Source organism: Halyomorpha halys, unplaced genomic scaffold, assembly GCF_000696795.3.
Source record: "Halyomorpha halys isolate HHAL.00 unplaced genomic scaffold, Hhal_1.1 Scaffold116.1, whole genome shotgun sequence".
Lineage (NCBI taxonomy): Eukaryota > Metazoa > Arthropoda > Insecta > Hemiptera > Pentatomidae > Halyomorpha > Halyomorpha halys.
In genome coordinates this window covers 27,748-48,931 of record NW_027105704.1, presented here as the reverse complement: position 1 = coordinate 48,931, position 21,184 = coordinate 27,748, and the positions used below count along the sequence as shown (strand labels likewise).

Sequence of the window (21,184 nt, the reverse complement as noted above, 5' to 3'; positions counted from 1 at the left end):
CTTAAATTAATTACTTTAAAAATCAAAAATATTTTCATATTCAGAGATATGTAAACAAATATTTCAGTTATTAATTTAATTTTCTTATTATAGTTATTTTCTTAAATTAATATTCATAAACCATGGAAGATTATTAGATTTATAAATAAATAATAAAAATTATTTATTGATATTAGTTAAATATTTACAAAACACTTAGTACCAATAATTTTGTTCCAAGAATTTATTAAGCTCATATAGCAATGTCTTCTTATAATTGAATATCGACTTGCGACTTTTTTTTTTCTTTTACATTACTAAAGTAATGACAATAACCAAAAACTGCGCCTCCATCGATTGTAGAATGAAGATAGGAGCGGGCGTGCCTGAAAAAGAGGATGAGATAGCATACGCAGTCATCAATCAAAACGATAAGCCCGCGGCTTAACCCCTTTAAAAAACTGGATCAAAAAGGTCCATCTTTCAGGGAGATTAGGAAAAAAATATTAAAATTACAACATAAATCACCGGTATAGACATTTATAAGGACCAGATCCATATACATAATTGGAGCTATACATAAGGCCTTGGGAGGAGGGGGTAACAACAATTAATAAAGTTTTATCAGAAGAAGGAATACCGAATTAATTATTAAAACAGAAGTTGACACGTTTTATTTTTACAACTTCATTCTTGGTCTTGCTTATAAGTGCTTATAAAAATGGTCATATTCTACACGTGATATGTGATCCATAAAAAAATTAAGGTGTCTAACGTAATAAAAAGTTTTATTGCTTTTTAGATTAGATCGGTAAAATATATACCAACATCAAAATCTATTTTTTAAGTTCAATTACCACTTTCAGATCTTATTTAACATTGCAGCGTAATTTATTATAACAGTAGAAAAAAATACAGAAAACAAACGTGTTTTCTGATATCTCATGATGAGTTATGTTATGTATATTAAGTTTAAGGCTAGAATTTTGCTATACAGAAAATTACTTTTTCATTAGAACCCAAGGAGTAAAATGTTGAGATTGGGTTAAGGAACGATGCACAAAATAAAGAAATGCATCGTTTTAATGTATACACGAATAGGCCCAATAACCCAGCGTAGACATAAGAATTATAAAATGAAAAACTAGTTATGAAAAGTGGAGGAATAAATTAAGGAAGGTCAAAAGGGGGAATGTGAAAACTTAAACTTGTATAGAGAATAAACAAAGCAAGGTAACAAAAAGTTTCTGGCATACTGAGGTGTTTTTTTTTCTGTTATTGTTTTTTTTTTAAATATTATGAATGATCAATTCATTGTAATCATACCTATTCTAACCTTTCACAATTGACAATCAGTAAATAAATAAGTTCAGAAACTTGATTTATATATTTGCTCATTGCCACTTTAATTATGACAAGTGCGAATTGATATGATTATTTGAATTAATCTATCACAACCCAAAAAATAACGCAATATACCAGGAACTATTTGTTACTTTATTTAGTTTTCATACTAAAGAATAATTTAAAATGAATGAAGAAGAATTATAAGCCTAGACAGTTTCTGAAGCAAATAGATCTCTAAGGAGCCTAATATATCGGAGTCCAGCCCTACTATTAAACATTCCACGAACTTGAAAGATTCCTCAAATTCTTCCTTTTATTAGAAGACATATATCAGACTCTAATCCGACGACGTCAGAACTAATTATGGGCGGAAGGATTTATAAGACTTGGCATGTCGTGGTCTATTAGGAGCAAGTCACGGCATGGCCCAGGTCATCCTTCATCTCGCCCGTTATTAGGCCCTAGGTAGCAACCGGGCGTTTGCACGAACTATCATGTTTGTATTACATAACTATAATAATAGTGAGTGCACTTTCTGCATTGACGAGATAATAAGAAAACGAAGAGGAATTCAAGCGGGCTGCTAAAATTAGGGCTAAATGCTAATTCCTCAAAACTCACCTCTGTTAATTTAATAATAAAAGTAGCTATACATATTCACTGTAAGCAACAGAGAGAAAATGTCTTAAACAAAATAACACTAGGAAGCTAAATCTGGACAAACGACTGAAATGGAATCCTCATACAAGACTGAAAAGACAGGAAACTGCTCTTCGATTCCGACTATTACAACATTTACTATACAAACGGTCCAAACTTCCAATGCATTACAAAAGACTGATCTACATGACTATTATAAGGGCAATCTGGACATTGAGCTATGGGGCTCCATCTAAACCATCTAATTCCTCTCGAATCCAATCCTTATAGTTCAAAATCCTTCCTAAAATCCTTAATGCTCCTTACTTTGTCACAAATCAAATCATCCATCAGGACCTCAATGTCCCCTATGTTGCCGATTTGGCCAGAACCAGATACCAATCCTTCCATAATAAACTTCCCAACCACCCAAACCAACTCGTTTCTAACCTGGCTTTTCCTTCACTACCTAATAATCCTCCTAGGCGCCTGAAAAGAAGATGGCCTCGAGATCTTCTCCTTTAGAAATGTTTTTGGAGTTCTATCAATGGATAGATTCTCCACATGTTTGTATCATGTCATAATATCACTTACAGCAAATTTACTTGATGTATATATATGTGTACAGTTGTAAATAACAATAAATAAATTATTTAAAAAAAAAACATTAGGAAGGATGGTGCTAATGCTACTAGCTTTCAACATTAAACTTAGTAGCAGTAAGAAAATGTATTAAAACTATATTTTTTAAGGATCAAGTCAGATTCAGTCAATGACCTCTATGAACAAGCTCTGAACTAGAGAGATAGATCACTTTTCAGTGAATCTACCGAGTGAAAATAATGCCCAAGCCCCCTTAATAGTTAACTCCAAGTTGTGAGACAATCTAGGATTCCAAAAATAGTCCAAGTAGAGAAAATGAAACACAATAATCAGAAAACAATATAAAATACTTTACCCAGCCTAACAATCAATCAGCTGGCAAGAGGTTTCCAAAAGCATTTGCTACTAAAAGGAATACAAAAAAAAAAAAAAATGCAAAATTATAAAATAGAAAATATTGGTTATTTCACTCAAACCAATATTGGTTCTATCACCTTTCATTCACTTTCCACTTTCAGAGTCAACGTGAAACTCCTCATTAGCAAACTATTACTTTTAATTAATGGGCCCTAGTGCAGCAAAAAACAAAAAGTAGGGTTTACTACTTTGGCCTCAGTGGGTGATCTACGTGTATTTAAATTTTATGTTTTAAATTATATTTTCGGAAATATGTGAGCATAGTAGCTTATCAGGAAGAAACCTAATTCAAAATTATTACATCAAGAGTCATTATCACAACCAGAGAAAAAACTAACCAAAATGCTAATTTGGAATCCATGAGAAAGAAGTCGAGAATATGGGAGAACCGATAAGCTGGCCTCAGGATTGGATAATTTTCTTTTTTGCTAAATATAATTCACACCAGCACCAAGCCGAAGCAGAACAAGAAGAAACTGAGATCTCCAATACACATACCTTTCTGCACACCAGTTCATCTTCCAAATTGAAATAGCGTTCTTTATCAACTTCAATACAATATAGTCAACACTGTACTAACCACTACTATGTAAGATTATTACTTGAGATAACTCTTATACATTAATTCCGATAGTTCCTCCTATGGCAGAAATTATCAGAATTGAATAATAGTTCAGTGTTCAGTTCAAAAGTTTTCCTATATCCATGAATATACGTATCCATTTAAAAAAAAAATGTAATTGTCTTGGGACTTGCCGACATTAGTGAAATTTCTGGAAATGAAATGTATTAAAAATGTATTAATAACGATCATGGGTTCCCTGTCATAACTTAAGTCAGGGAATATTAGTTCCAGAATAATAATAAGATAAACAGCTGTTTCCTAAGTCAATTCTAGCAGGAAAGTTTTTCATATTGTAATAGGAGACTATGAGATAACAGTAGTTCACTCAAATGGACTAACGCTGCCGGGATTTTGGGCTCCTACTCTCCTATTACAATATAAAAATTTTCCTGCTAGAATCGACCTCTCTCCCAACCAATTTCGTTTCATCTCGCGTAACGAAATCAATTCACTCCCTCATAATTTTTCTATCTGGAGTCGTAGAGCGTCAGTAAAGAAGCTTCATTTGAAAAAAAATATTGGTGTATGATAGGGTATTTTGAATTATTAACTTTTTATATAAGTTTTTTTTTAAATTTATTTATTGATATTTACAACTGTACATAAATACATCAAGTAAATTTGAGGAAATCATAATGGTATGGTACAAGCCGGTACAGAAACTACCCATTGGTAGCACCCTGAAAACATTTTTACAATATAAGGTCTCGAGGCCATCTTATTTTTAGACGCCTTGGAGGATTGTCCGGAATAAAAGAGGAAGCAAAATTAGAAACTAATGGGTTTGAGTGGTTAGGGAGTGTGTAATGGAAGAATTGATATCTGGTTCGGGCTAGATCGGTTACAAATGGAATATTAAGGTCTTTATGGATGATTTTTTTTGTGACAAAGTAGGGAGCATTTAGGCTTTTATGAAGGATTTTGGATCGGTTTAGTGGAGCCCCAAAGCTCAACACCGTAGGTCCAGATAGGCCTTATAATTGTCATTTTGTAATGAATTGGAAGTTGGACCGTTTGTCTAGTAAGTGCTGTAATAGAATAGTTGAAATCAACGTGCAGTTTCCTGTCTTTTCAGTCTTGTGTGAGGATTCCAGGTTAATCGTTTTATATAAGTTTAGGTCACACTTTATATGTTAAATCAATCTTTTACTTCAAAGGGTTAATTTATACAAGACCCAATATGTTTCAATAATAGTGCTATCCTGCAAAGTTTCATTAAAACCGTTAATAGAGGGAAACGTATATTTTCCGGTAAGTAAAATATTTACTACTATTTGAGAAGTAAATTGTCGGTTCAAGCGAGGTAGATTCAGATATGAAAATGTATGAAGGAAATATGCCGCATAGGAAAAGGCAATTGGGAAAGCTGGCTGAGGAAGGCAATCTGAGTTATTCGCTTACAGAGCTCTGATGCCGAATTACGTTTCATTTCCATTTGCTGATTCGTTTCCAAAACATCTTGGCTTCCTACCCCCCTCCATAGGTTTACGGGAACTGATATAAGTGGTAAGAAACTTAGCAACAATTCCAATTTATTAATCTACTAAGGTAAATTTACTTCAATAAATATATATTTTTTTAACATCGCGTCTGAAAAGATATATTTAGTGCACGGGTGGAAGTGCACCATATCATATTTTCCTAATGTTACGTACCATTTTTAACAGATCTTTCCCAAAAAATAATACTATACTTCATTCAAAAGCATGTCGCTCCTTCCACAATTAGTCCACAGGATATTCATCCATGCAGTTGGTAAAAGCAAAAACAATTAAATAAAAATGTATTTCAATAATAAGTAGGATAAAAATGGACATAACTCTTCTTCAGATGTACATATGTGCTGTTTTCAATAATTATTATGTCTATCCAACTAAATTGTTACAGAATCGATATTGTTATCTACCGTGTACTAACCAAGGTGGGATTGTCAATTATTTTCTCGGGACCACCGAGAAATAAATATTAATTATCCCAGGGGGAAATCGAACCCACAACGTTCTAAACCGGGCGCTCTGGGACCTACGCCCCAACCCGCACGGCCGTCACGTTCTTTGTTAAAGCATACTTCACTATTTTGTGTATTTCCTTGCAAATCTAAAATAAGTTGTTATTAACACACAGTTTCAATTAACATAGATAATTTTTGCATAATGATTGATTTAGATTTATATCAAGACGTTATTTAAAAATCACTTTTTAGTGACTACCATCCTACATTAAACTTGATGAATACTTGAGGTCGAAGAAACTTTATGGATCCGTTGATATTGGAAGCTTCTAGCACAAATTTCTCAGTAGACTCTCGCGAATTGGAACAAATTAAAATAAAAAACTAACAAAAAATTCGGTTCACTAAACTGGGAAAAAGCACACTCCACAAATATCAAATAAATCTATTAATAGTGCAATTTTGCACGGAAGATTATTTTGAAGAAAAGGTTAATTATATACGCCGATAAAGAAATTGAGCAAATAAATAATATTCTTCAACATTTTAATACATAGTTTGGGTTTTATTTTGAATAAATGGAGTTTGTATTTTTAACTTGATTTTAGTCTCAGTACGTAAGGTAATGTGAATACAAATTTATTGAATGTATGTATGTATGTCCTACATATATAAAACTAATCTTAAATTATTTAAGTGGTGTTCTGGATTATGGAATGATTAGCGAGAGTTCACTGAAATTTTAAATGTAAGTAGTGATTGAAAAACACGAGAAACCTATTCTAGAACTATCTTAATTAGTCTTAAGACTCAATGTTTAGGGTATTATTAACGTTTTAGATTTAATTGTTTTTGAAACTAGATTATGCCCTGAAATACTAAAAATAGTCGCATAACTCTATGACCACTGGAAATGATTTACATATATTTAATTTTCACGGATTATGATTTGTAAATTACTCTGTTAGTGATTCTCAAGCTACATAATTCATCTATCATGTTTTCAACCAATAAAAATTTACTATTTTAATGTAATTTTATAAATTGATAGAGCGATGGGCTTACGTTTTATAAAATTGCTAACTAATTGTTTGACCATACTCAACGTTGCTTAGCTTTCATTATCTATTGTGAGCGCCTTAGCCTATAATTTCATGCCGTTTTTAATTTCAGTCGCTTTTTTAATATTACTCGATTTGACTATCTTAAAGTCTCTTCTCGTGTTTAGCTAAGACATCAAAAGTGATTTAGGACCGTCGCTCCACGGGGGTCTTAGCGGGGCTGGTCTGGTGGGAAAGGATTGCCTTTTTTGTATGTTATCTTTAACATGATGTCCTTCATGTTAATAATAACGTGAAAAATTGAGTCCAAGAACGAAGACTACACAAAAATTTATGAATTTACCATGTGTTGGGATGCTCAGTTTTTAATTTGGAACTTGATTATGAATTATTTCGTCAGCCAGTTTTTTCACAAGCCAATTAGGAACACAAAGACTTACTTTCATGAAGCTCAGCAGTAAGATCTTTCAATCCCAGAGTCAATCCCCGTGTTATTAACTGGAAATTATATTGATAAGTCAAATTCTCATCAAAATAGTTGATGAGCTACTTTTCTCTTTAGATACTTCAGTGGTAATAGCTAATAGATTTGTAAATATTTTAGTTCTTAAATGTAAAAAAAATGTAGAACATTAACACTGATTCATAGGATAAATAAAATTATCTGTATTACAACAAGTTCACTACCATATATTGACTAGACAAAGACGTGATACTATATCTATTAGACTAACCTCTACTATCGCGATAGCTTTGTTCCAATACCCATCGACCAAGGGGTGTCACCTCTATTCTGCCCCTATTCCTATAGTACCTGTCTTCCCCCTTCTATATAAGCTTACCAGGCCTTGCAAAAGCCTTCAAGATAAAGTGTATTACTTGCAAAACTTTATTTTGTATATTTAAAAACAAATTTGATCCTTTTTTCTCAACTTTATTCTTTTCAAAACCTTCCAACGTTTCGACCCTCAGGTCATTTTCAAGGATACCTTTATTTTGTTGTTATTTTCTCTTTTAAAATTCTTAAAAATGCCGGCTAATTGCCTTTGTCCCATCTATAACTTCTTCTATATAATTCTTTCTTAAATTTAAAACTTGTACTAACCATTTTTCTTCTTTCTTCTCTATTAGAGTCCTAACCTGTTGAAGGTAGGTTCTATTTTATGGTTTCCAAATGTAAATGAAAGAAAGAAGAGAAGTGGTTAGTACAAGTTTTAAATTTAAGAAAGAATTATATAGAAGAAGTCATAGATGGGACAAAGTCGATTAGCCGACATTTTTAAGAATTTTAAAAGAGAAAATGACAACAAAATAAAGGTATCCTTGAAAATAACCTGAGGGTCGAAACGTTGGAAGGTTTTGAAAAGAATAAAGTTGAGAAAAAAAGATCAAATTTGTTTTTAATAAACTAAACCACTCTCAAACAAGAATATATTAATAAAAATTAATTTATTTTGTATTTAAATGACTATTTGACTTAGCAGTTAATCCAGTGTGCTGATCAAAATACAGTTTTACATATATATATATATATATATATACAATGTTCTATACCAGCTGATACATGAATGTATATATGAAGGAACAAAGGGAAAAATAAAAGAATTTTTGTTGAACTCCGTGGCTAAGCCTAAAGTTGTATATATACAGGTCTACAAGAAGTGATTTTTGAAAATTTGACTGAGTATGGCTCATCCTAATGTTTTTCGGTGTGCTAAAACTGACAATGAACTGTCTTGATTTTCTTCCATCACTTATAGATTTTTGGCTACTAACTTAATGCCAGATTTGTAGCAAAAAATTCATTAAAATGTTTAAAATTAAAAATTCGTTACACCAAATGGTACAAATTTCACAGATTCTCCAATGCCAATCTGAATTTGAGATATAATAAAATTGCTTAAATATATTTTAAAAACATTTTATAACCTTTCTGTCAAACAAATGTATGTATAGTTTGTTGTTTTCATTTGTAAATATAAAAACTCGTTTTTATAAATGTATACAATACGCCATATATAGAATGAATTAAATAATAATGTATAAAAAAAAATGATTTAACAACCAGTTAGACTATAGATTGAAGAAAAATTATACATCATAATTTAATGGAATATTCGATGAATCTATTTCGATTCTATTTGAAAGGGTGGAATTATATCACAAGAGCAACTAATTAGCTTTTAATAGAGATCATCGATAAGTATAGAGAGTTCATTAGCATGATCTTGATTCGAAAACAGAAAAACTTAATGGGCACTACATGGAAGGGCTTTAGGTCTTTTGAGTCCTCTGTGCTATTAATGCTCATTTGGTGGGGCACTCTGATATGTCAAATTATCTTTATATCAAAGACCTGATTCTATCTTTAATACAAAGTTAAAAGGCCATCTAGGGTATGGTTGTTCTCAGTATTGGATCTACTTTAAAATCAATTACATATTGGGAAGGATTGCAATAACAAATAGATTTCTTATGATCAATTGTCATTTCGGTAAAATATTCGAATAAACTAATCTACAGTTATTGTTTGCTAGAAGCATTAAATTCTTTTAAGCAAAAGCAAAGGATAATAAAAATAATTTAATAAATACAAACAACTTTTTATGATGTGAATCAATAAAATTTAATCAAGGGAAATATTTCAGACCATTTTACCGCGTCGTTGTCCAACACAAACCACAATTGAATTTCATCAAGTATTATTACATATATCATTTTTTTTTTTAGCATTGAGGTTAAAATCCAACGAAAACAAAATTATAGGGTCACAATATATCAACAATATAAAATAAATTAGTTTAGTTAGAAGGTATAGATGCATTTTTGTATTCAATGAATTTGGATAAAAATCGCTATAATAAAAAGGTCACATGATATGTGTATATAAGTGTAAAAACTCTCTTTTGTTAGCAGTGTATTTTTTGTTTTACAATTGTAAGTGTAATTTTTAATTTACAGCCTTCATTGTTATTTTATTTTATATAGGGAACTTTTATATATGCTGATTTATTTTTATCATTTATTTTTGCGAGCAGTGATTGTTTTCTTTAAGCTGTTGCAACCTCCCATGAAATTCCTTCCCATGGGAGCGGCTTTTGTCTAAATATCGATGTCAATAAACCTTATAATTTATAATGATAAATTATCTATTTTTTTCACGGAACAGTCTTTGAGATATTCGCGTATATCATTACTTTTGGCTTCCCTCTTGTTTTTGTTTTTCCTTTTCTTTCATTTTTCCCTCATTAGCTCTGCGTGCCTTTATTTTCTTTCTTCTGTCCACGCAGCCCCTTTTTTCGAATTTCTCTTTCCCACAAGAACCTTGATTTCCTTCAGTCTTTTTCTATATATTTCTCCGTCCACACAGTCCTAGTCCATAATCCCTAGTCCGTTTCTCCCTTCATCTGTCTGATGTATCTAGAGCTTTAGTATCCTCGGATTTTTTGGAATATTTCCTTGTTTAGTCTTTCCGGGACCACTCTAACCATGTGTCTGTGCAATTTTAGTGGTTACTATAACTAGGAATCACAATGAAGAAATACGTTATATACTATTTTATTTTTAATATGCATATTTTGGATCGTTTGTTGAAGCAGTGGACAAAGAAATATGTGGGAAAAAATTTTAAAATACAGAAAAATTATTTATTAAATATTATTTGATAATGGAATTAAAACAAATAAGAACCGTTCTCAAAATTCAGAATAATTCACTTGAGTTTTAACTGCAACAGTCGCCCACCATGGCACTGGGAATTCAGATATATAAAATTATAAGAGTGAACAATTTTAGAAAGACTTCTTCAATCTACGATTTTTATTTGTTTACCAATAACAAAATACAACGTAAAATATAAGTCGAATTATTTTGTAAGCGGCTTCTGTTTTAGTGGTTAAGCTACTTCTATTAATTCTGGGTGAAGTGACATTTTTATCTAAAAGATGAAGGATGATTTATTTCTTTTAAACTATTTATTAATACTATGAAAATTAATAACGCATATAAATTATATATTACAAAAACCTAGCACCAGAACGGCAGTGCTTCAGGTGCACCACTAAAATATGCAAATGTTGGAATTATAGCAGGTCGTGACAGATCCAACGGGCAACCACCTCCCCTCAATATATCCAATCTTAACTTAGGGAATGCAGTGCTTAAACTGTATGGGTAGCATCTATGAGATTGAAGGTGTTCCGTTTCTCTTGATGAATTGTATCTTAAAAAATATATTGTCTATTTCCTTTCATGGCTATTAAGTAATAGTATTTTTATTTTTATAAAGTTAATGGAGTGGCACCTGTCCATTTGTCCAAAAATGGAATAATTATTATTGCCTCTTCAATAAATACTTATGTAGGAGGTTAATAACACCTGATATAAGTTTGGATTCTGAATAATGGAAGAAACTGTATTTATAGTCCCGAGAATATAATAATTAGAAAAATTTGTTTTTGAAATTGTTACAAAAAAAAATCAAAAAGAGAAGCTTTAACAATCCTCAAAACTGCATCTTATAAATATAACTAAGTAAGGATTAATATTATTTTAAATTACGTTCTACAGCTCTTTGAAGAAGGAAAAAATTCTCTCTATTTTTCAATTAATCAAGCATACCATATTTTTTTTCGGTTAGCAATAGAGATCGAGGTGATGTAGGACCTTGTTATGAGATCTTAAAGACCTATTACATACGTGAACACATAAAGGATGAAATCGTCTGACTCCAAGCTTTTTCTTCTGTAAAGAATCATGTTAAATATTCCTCAATAGCTGCTTTTTTTTTAAATATCAATATGACACTATCCTTTTCAAGGACGTACGATAAAATACCAAATGATATTTCCCCAATTAAGTATATGGATCAAACAACCGGGTGAGTTATTATTTTATTTTTTTAATATCTTGGAAATCCACACGATGTTGGATCTCGAGTTACTCCTCTAATTAATTGGAATCTTAGTTCCATTTTGATATAATGCACCATACTGAGCTTAACTTAAACATTTATTACATCCATCTAGTTTAGCTAGAGCTGATTACTATCTAACCAGTTTTCCAAGTTTTTAAAACCCTTTTATGGTTACTTGGAAAATATGAATAAAGTCTTCAGGTAGGGAGTTTAGTTGATGACTTGATAAGAGAGGAGAAAAATCTATAAAACAAATTAATAGTACAAGAAGGACAAGTTATAATGAATGACTACACAGAGGAAGAGAAGCCGGCCGCCAGACTTGATTATATCCTAATAGCTCAAGCTAATAGTCTCCCTTTGTGATTGATGCACGGGCAAGGTAAACCTGAAGAGCCCAACTTTTAAAAACTTTTACCCATTATGAAACAACATTACCCTCTGATGTTTGTCTTTGATACAGCAGTTTGGAACTCCTTCCTCAACGTTCTTCCACTCCATCGTCAACCCTTCTACCTAAGTAACTAAAAACATTTAATCATTTTTAAATAAAGAATTTTTTTTTTGTTTGATATAACGTCATCATCAAACTTTACCTAGCCACTGTTAAAAAAGTTTGTTAAATGTGTACTTTGAGCATGTTTAGCCTAGAAAGGATTTTTTAATTAAAACTTTTAACATAATCATAATATATGCATATATAATGGCAAGCGGCTGACAGAGCTCTGTATTTTATATATCTATTTCGAACTATATTTACAATGATGGAATCTCTGTAATATTAATATATACATTACCAGTGTCAAGTAACTAGTATTATGACAGCTATATATTTTTTTATTTAAATTATTTTTGAGGTTAATGACTTTCATTTTTGAATAAATTATTTATTAATTATTCATGACATTGTACAACGTTTCGGGACCACTGTCCCATATTCATGCACTTTAAAACAATAATAAAACTAACACAACACCAATCTTCATCCTTATATATTTTAATTTATACAATAATAATCACCTCATGATTTCATATGGGAAATCATGTCAACCATTTGTGCATCTTCACTTCTCTCTAGCACAGCCACCACTCTACATTCCTTACTACCTCTTTGGACCTTATCTCATGTCCAGTGTGCTGTTTGGTTACCTCCCTGTTTTTTATAAGTCCTATTTTGTATTTAATATTAACTTGGTGATTTTTTATTTTTTACATAAACCTGTTTATTTCATCTGATTTTTATGATTTTATTTTAAGTCTATTTATAATGTTTACGTAATGTGTTTTAAGTGTTTAGTGTCAGTTTTATAGTTTACTGTGTTTTGTATGTTTTTTGTTATGTATATAGCTTCTAGAAATCTTAAGTTTTTTGTATTTTGTGCTGTATATATTATTTTTGGGTTTTCAAAATTGAATTCGTAGTTCAGTTTTATGCTGTAATAGGCCAGAGCTGTGCAATTTATATTTTTAGCGTTTTTACAATTGGTTATATGTTGCTTAATTCTAGTTTCCAGTTTTTTAGATGCTTCACCAATATATACTTTTCCACAATTTTTACAATCTATCTTATAAATTGCGTTTAGTTTTTCCATCTTATCAACTTTGTCTTTCATGTTTGACAGCTTATTCTGTAATTTATTATTGTTGTATAAACTGGTTCTGATATTTTTATGGTCATATTCTGTCAGTGTTTTTTTAAATTTTATTTGTAAGGCCTGGTATGTATTGTAGTTTTAAAAACTTTTTATTATTGCTATTACTATTTGTTTCCTCTTTTCCTTTTTCTCTGTTGTCATCTATTGTAATTTTTCTGTTTATTTCTTTATAAAATTCTGTGATTCTTTTTTGACTAGGTGGTTTTTTTATTTTATCTTTCTTTGTTGTTCCGATTACTTTTATTTCTCTCTGTGTTCTACTTTCTGTGTTGTTTCTGGTTTTATGTTTGTTATTAATTTTATTGGAACATAGGATGTTATCAATCTTTTGGGATAGAAGTTTTCTGTTAGCATGGTGTATACTTCAGTCTTAATATCTTTTGTGTAAATACTGTCTGTCAAGTTTATGGCTCTATCTATATGGAAGTCATTAACCTCAAAAAAATTTTAAATGAATTGACTCAACAGACTTCCTAGAGAGATAATCCAGATAGCTATATAGTTATGAAATATTGATATTTACTGTAAATTAAATACTAACATGTCACTATGAATATATCAATCATTCTTCAGTCCACATTTTAAGGTTATTTAGTACTAAAATACTTCTTTGGGCAATAATCGTTAAATAATATTTTAAATGGTACAATAAATACAAAGTGGAAACATTAATTTAATTGTAAAGCTCATCTCAGGGGACGTGACGGCCAAGCGGGTTAAGGTGCAGGTCCGAGTGCGCTCGGTTCAGAACGTTATGGGTTCGATTCCCACCTAGTGCATTTAAACATTCATTTTTCGGCGGTCCCGAAGAATGAATCTTGACACTTCCAACTTGGTAAGTACGCGGTGGCAACTTAGGTAGCCGTCAGGGGTTGGTAAAAAGGACCACTAGGCCCAATTGCCGGACTTGTTCCCCCATTAAATACCAGTACCAGTACCATCTTATACAAAATGAATTTATATATTACTAGAATTTGATTAAATTAAGACTTAGTTATACCTTTTAAACATTTAATTAACGAAAAAACTAGCAATTAAACTTATAGTTTAGCTTCCTTACTATTTTTTTAAAAATTTTTATTCTCCTATTTTCTTTTTCAAAAAATCATTCTTTTCCTTCAGATTGTTATTCGGTATATGATTGTCTATAATGATTTGTTGTTAAGAACATAATATATAACAACCCTATTTTGAAACATAGTTGTATTCTGGAAATTAGATTTTCGCTTGTATAAGCGAAACACAAATAATCATACTATTTGCAATGATGCAATGCAATGATTCCCAACTTTTCTCCTGTTCTGTGAAAAAACGGACGAGCTATTTTAGAAATATCGCAGCGTCAAGGAAATAATTTATACTTGATCTTTCCAACACTAATTCCCTACTTTCATCCAAATGTTTGCCGAATCAGAGGAACCGTTTTCCATTATAAGTGTGCCGAGAACGTTCACGCATATATAAGCAAATGAAGAGGACGGAATCTAGGAAAATCGATTTGGATCAACAGAATACTAGCTCGTATATCCCATGAAGATTGGATTGATGGTTTGATCGATTATACCCGAATATGGACATGACCACAGACTGACAGACAGTTAATAATGGAACCAAATCTGTTTCTTGATAACTAAAATGTAAAATGAAAAGAGAAACTTTTCGATCCTGAGGATATAAGTTTGTTTCTTTAACCCCACGAATACAAAACTTTTCCACCTCTCATGGCGAAGGAGCAAAAAACATTGTTTTTATGTAAGTTAAAAATATCTAAAGATAACAGACTTTATTTTTATTTTCCTTTTTTTTTTTTTTTTTTGTCACAGAATGTCGTTAGAAATTGTGACTAACGGCCGACAAACGCCAGTAGAAAATCTAGAGGAAAAAAGGCAACCAGATATTTAATTGGACCGAGCCAATCTGCGTGGAGTGTTTAATCAGAGCCTGCTGTTCTCGGTGTTTTTTTATTCTGGTTTTCGCTGTAGGACAATGTATCTGGAGAGCATTAAAGCGAAATATTGCCCAATTCATGTGTACACAGAAAACTAACAGAGGTATGTGTTAGTAAACTGAGAAAAGCTATGAGAGCAATCATTTTTAACTACTGAAAATGAAAAAATATATATGTATATATTATGAATGATCTTAATAAATGTTAATTTAATAATTGTTATGACAAAATATTCCGTGTTATTATTTGAATTTTAATGGTCAATAGTTCATCAGTAATAATCAAAAACTTTATTATCAGTTTCACTAATAATAAATAATAGAATCACTACTTCTAGATTCAAACAAATGCTTATTTACTATCATAAATTTTAATTAAATCATTGTGTATGTAAAAAAATATTTGAAGATTAAAACACTATCCTCACCACGTATGCCGATGACACATGTGTGCTCGCTGTTAATAATAACCCATTAATCGTATCCCAAAATCTCCTATCCCATATCACAGCCCTCGAAAAATGGGGTCGTAGTTGGAGGATTAAGATAAATTCCAACAAATCCCATCAAATCACCTTTACGCTTCGTCGTAAACCTACTGACTGCCCAACAGTTTCATTTAATGATGTTACTCTTACCCTTGTCGAATAGATCCGCTACCTTAGACTACATTTGGACAAACGATTAACCTGGAATCCTCACACAAGACTGAAAAGACAAAAAACTGCACGTCGATTTCGACTATTACAGCATTTCTAGACAAACGGTCTAAACTTCCAACACATTACAAAAGACTGATCTACATGACTGTAATAAGGCCAATCTAGACATATGGAGTTGAGCTTTGGGGCTCCACTAAACCTTCGAATTCCTCTCGTATTCAATCCTTACAATCGAAAATCCTTCGTAAAGGATGGTTCATGGTTTAAAGAGCACGGCATGAACCATCGGAATGCAGTAGTAACTATACACGTTAATCAAATCAATGAGAAGAATAGTAATTAAAATAACCTCATAACCATCAAAGCAGGGTTATTATAAAAACTATATTTGGTTTTTAGATCAAAATTCGATTGACTTTTATTGGCCATCACAAGTCTTTAGGAGAAAGAATCATGATTAAAAAAAATTCAAGATCTTAACAATCAAAATCATCAAATCATTTTTACAAGAACACAAAGCAAAACTTTTGATTCAATATGATACAATTTTGGAAGTTGTTAGTGTTTAAAGCTGGCGAAATCGTGGATAGAGAATGTTAGTGTCATATTTAATTAAAAAATATGAAACAAAATTATCCCTAAAAGTTTTGTAATCTTCAGCAATTTGATAAATAGTTCTATACCAACAAGATGAACAGTGTGAGAGAAGGCAGCACTGGATAAAGGAAAATATCAGATTCTGGAGGCTTTGTCATTTGGCGGCCGTTTGATTTGGAGGGTCCTTTCCGGCCAATCTGGGTCGTCTTCAACGATGGGTCATCTGATTAGGAGACTTCGCAGATCAATGGAGTAAGGACTTTGTTTGATGAAGTGCTCAATTGGCACTTCACTATCTCTTCCGAGACTGTCGGGCGCGATGCTGCTCGTCCTGAGGCTGCACTTCAACTCGAAATAGTGCTTTTAGAAATTTAAATGAGGAATATTACGATTAGGAGACCTGGCATCTATTGTGGGAAATTAATTTACATTGATGACGTAAGGAAGGTTAAATCAGCATACCAATCGTGAAAACATGAAGGTCAAGCATTGCTTTAAATAAAACCAGGTATTTGTAATTATATGTTATATCATTAAATCAACCTCGAAGAAAACTAAAAACTAAACATTTGACTGGGTACTTTCTTATTTCTATGATTTCATATACCTGATTTTAATTCAACTAATGACCATATCTGCCTGTATTTTTTCTTAACCTCACATAATTATTCATTATATTACGATTAGAATTAGCAACGCAATATTATTTATTTAGATATTACTGGATCCTCATTTTTGCTATATTATTTTTATCGTCTTGTTTTATTCTCACTATGATATTCATCCATTAATTGTAAATTTATTATTCAATTCAAAGTCCTTTGGGTTATTTTTTAAAAATAATTATTATTTACTTTATTTTCATTTTAGTAGTAGTTAATTAATGTATTAGTTGTATCACTTGAGTTCAATTCATTTGAAAATTGTAACAATTACATTTCACTTATGTCTATCATTTCTATATCTTATTTTGCCACATACTGATAGATGTTATCTGGCCGGACCATATTGGATATAATTTTTTTAATGAATAAAATAAATAAATAAAATATAAAAAAAAAAATAGAAATTACCTGACTTTGAAGTAGTAGCGGAAACAAGGACTCACCTAAAACAGAAGACAAGTACGTTAGCAAGGTATTGAGAAACCTACGTGGGAAACCTAGACAAGAAAACAAGAAATATTCAAGTGATAATATTTTATATTTATAGTTTTCAACTAGTTACTTGATTTTCTTACCAAAATGTATCTTATTTTTATTTTATTTTCATATGTTAATTACTTTTATTAAAATACATTCATTTTTTTAATATTTATTTAGGTGTTTCGACCACCAGGGCCATTTACAAACTAGATTACAATTAACATGTTCACAAAGTTATTACAATTACAATAACATATTAATAATTTCAATTTATATTTTATTAAATTGATGAGTGTAGATATTAATTATTTTTAAAAAGTGAATAAGTTTTGATATTGTTCTGGGGTCCTCTCTCATCATCTCCTGTAATTCTGAAGAGAATCGGTGTCATTCATGAGCAATACATTCAGTGAGAATATGCCTAACGGTGAGATCGTGCTACACAACGGTGCATTTTCTTTTTTCATGATATGACAGTGGGTTAGTCGAGTATGGCCTATCCGAAGACAGATTAATACATCTTCTCTCTGTAGCAGATTCAAGTTTCTGGTTGGACGTTTCACTGTCTGTTGGACCATTCTTAACTTGTTGCCTCTCGTGATGAACCATTTGTCCTGCCACTCCTGCCATCAAATTGCTTTGATCATAGAAATTTTGTCTTTGCATGTTGATGTTACGCCATAGCTAGTCTGCCTTTTCATTGCCGGTGATACCATAATGACCTGGCAGCCATAAAAACAAGACCGTACAACCCATGGTGTTCAAAGTTTTCAAATTCTGCTTCAACTCTATTCTTGATTGGTGTGTTGAAGAAAGAAAAAAAAATACATTCATTACTGACAAGTTCGTACGTCCATCAAAGTAAAGCCTTTCTCTCTCTAGCTGTACTGTCAGTAGATAAGCATAGGATGCTGTTAAATGTTCAGACATTCATTTTAACTCACTGTTACACCTGCTGCCTTACAGTTCGATTTCTCAAAACAAATGCCTGTTCTCCTGGCAAATAATTATTTGGGGCAGGTTGTGTTTAGAAACCAACAAGTGGAACTCTATAAACTTTTAGTCACTTTACTATAGTTTCCCTTATATAGAATGAAATTTTAAAATTCATATTCATAATTTATTATTAATATATATTTTATAACATTTTAAATTAAATATTTAGGTTTAAAAAATATTTTTTAAAAAATGTGAAGGAAAAAATGATAACTTTGAGATAACTATATAATACCAAACCCCTTGCACAACCAAGAATACAAAGAAGCATAAGGATGAGATGTCAAGAGCTTAAAACGGTCCCTTTTACGATTTGATATTTACACTACAAAAGAACTCACAACTACCATAAACTTAACATTAATTTAATGTTTTTGTCCTTTGAAAAAATAAAAATAAAACAATTATGACTAAGTTTTGTGTTAAACATTTGTTCAATTTTCTATATTTTTTACGGTAAAGGATTGGTTGCATTCCAATATTAAATAAAATCTGACAAAACAATATTTCCTGAAGGTACCCTCAGAACAAGAAAAAAGTTGGATTGTTTTTAAATATTAACTAAGAGGTGAAAAAATTAAAGAATTTAAAAATACTACTATTGTAATATTTAGCAGTAAAGATTTGTAAAATATATTTTAAAAACTATGCCGAAATAATTCATGGTAGTAAAATATTTTTTTGAAACTCTTTATTGGAGATATTTAGACGTTAGTTAAAACAGAGAAACATTTATATTTTAATTGTATAGGACATCATTATCAATAAAACCTGAACAAACAATATGTCCCTAAGCTATCCCAAGTTGAGGAGTAACTTTGGGGAGGATAATAAGAGGAGGTTATGTTATTCTAATCTCACATTAATAAATTTCACTAGCTTATTCTAAGTTTACAACACAAGTACATTTTATAAAGTACTGTAAAGTAAAATGAGATTGAGCCAGTTGTTGAGATTTTCATTTGCCATTTATTTATATAACAGCATTTTTTTTTTTTGATAAACCAACCAAGTTAGGTTATTAACTGTTTTTAAATAAAAGATTGTCGTCATAATTTATTTTATAGGAGTCTCAAAAATATATCAGCTTCGATTCCAAATCTTTGTACACCACTGCCAATGAACAAAATAACAAAAAAGTGGACAATCATGCCTTATAAATTGTATTTTATAAGGCATGATTGTCCACTTTTTTGTTATTTTGTTCATTGGCAGTGGTGTACAAAGATTTGGAATCGAAGCTGATATATTTTTGAGACTCCTATAAAATAAATTATGACGACAATCTTTTATTTAAAAACAGTTAATAACCTAACTTGGTTGGTTTATAAAAAAAAAAAAATGCTGTTATATAAATAACAAATAAACAAGGGACGATATAGTAAGGTCTGCGTTGACTAAATACACTCTTGATCTAAATTAACTTACTATTAATACTGAGTTTTACTTTATTTCAGCGATGACAGGTTAATTAATAATTAAAAATTCAAACCTAAATTTACCTTTATTAAAAAAAATTACAAAAAAATCGATCTAAAATCAAAATCAAAATGAACTTTTTAAATAGATTTATTAAAATTAAATTTTTACCAGTATAAAGCATTATTTCCTTTAATATTGCTTCCAGACGTCTGCTTATGCTAAATAATATCATTTCTACCGATAAATGAAAGCAAAGGATTTTGTGTTTTAACACCTAAGGGTTCTACGGAATCCCTACTCCCCAAAAATATAGATAATTGCTAAATTTGTTATAAAATATTTTATTACATTAATATAAAACTAAACAATAAATTGATTGTGTGAGTGCTAGGAGCTACGTGACTTAGGAACAAGCCAGCCACCCAACTGTGGAAATTCCAATAATTAATAAATGGCCTTACTTCTTGGATAGGCTAACTTCCCAATAACTTGGCCATTAATTTCTCTCCAATAAGGCTTTATTAAAGGAAATAGAAAACTTTCTCGTCTAAATATTAAAGCGGAGTTTCCCTTAGCCTCTCCGTGAAATGGAAGCAGTTAACCAAAGGATCACTTTTTTTCCCCTTTATTCTTGACTTTTAACCTTGTCATAGAACATTAAAAATAATTAAATTATTTTTCTTTTAAAAATTAGAAATGAAAGTTTTTGCCAGAGGAGCCTTCAATAGCGATAATTTTTACAAAATGAATAATCACTATTAAAAGTGACAGACTACTTTTTGCATCCTGGGAGCTACTCGGAATCAAACAGATTTAATAAAAATCTGGTCTAACTCAAATGTTTCATTTTTTTTCTACGTATAACAATAATGTATTTACAGAACTTTTTTCACTCAATATTAATTTTCTATTCCACAGCCTCAGAATATTTACAAATATAGTTGCAGACTAGTCAAATAACATATATTTGACATTTATTTCATTTCATATTAATTCATTTAATTGAAAACTTTTTGATAAATCTTGAAAAAAAGATTTACTCCTTTCAGACGAGCTTACTAAGACTATATTCGCAAAAATAAAAAATAATAATCACAATACAGTGTTGTTTGTTTGTTTGGTTGTTTAGTGGCGCCAAACTTCATTGGTCATCAACGCCATTTATATTTAATTTAATTTTGCTAATATTCGTTAAATTTTATTTATTTTTAATTTTTTAATTT

At 30.8% G+C, this 21,184-nt stretch overlaps 1 protein-coding gene across 3 annotated transcripts in view; it reads right to left on the bottom strand.

The window, feature by feature from the left end:
* cpx (complexin) overlaps positions 1-21,184 on the bottom strand; it is a 597,058-nt gene that overhangs the window by 563,369 nt on the left and 12,505 nt on the right. Inside the window, exon 1 of one of the 3 annotated variants that reach the window (XM_067053065.1) lies at positions 17,472-17,492. The exons of the other annotated variants lie outside the window; for them this stretch is intronic. The gene's annotated coding sequence lies outside the window, so the exon portion shown is untranslated. Of the gene's footprint in view, positions 1-17,471; positions 17,493-21,184 lie in introns of those variants that run through there. 3 annotated transcript variants of the gene reach the window in all.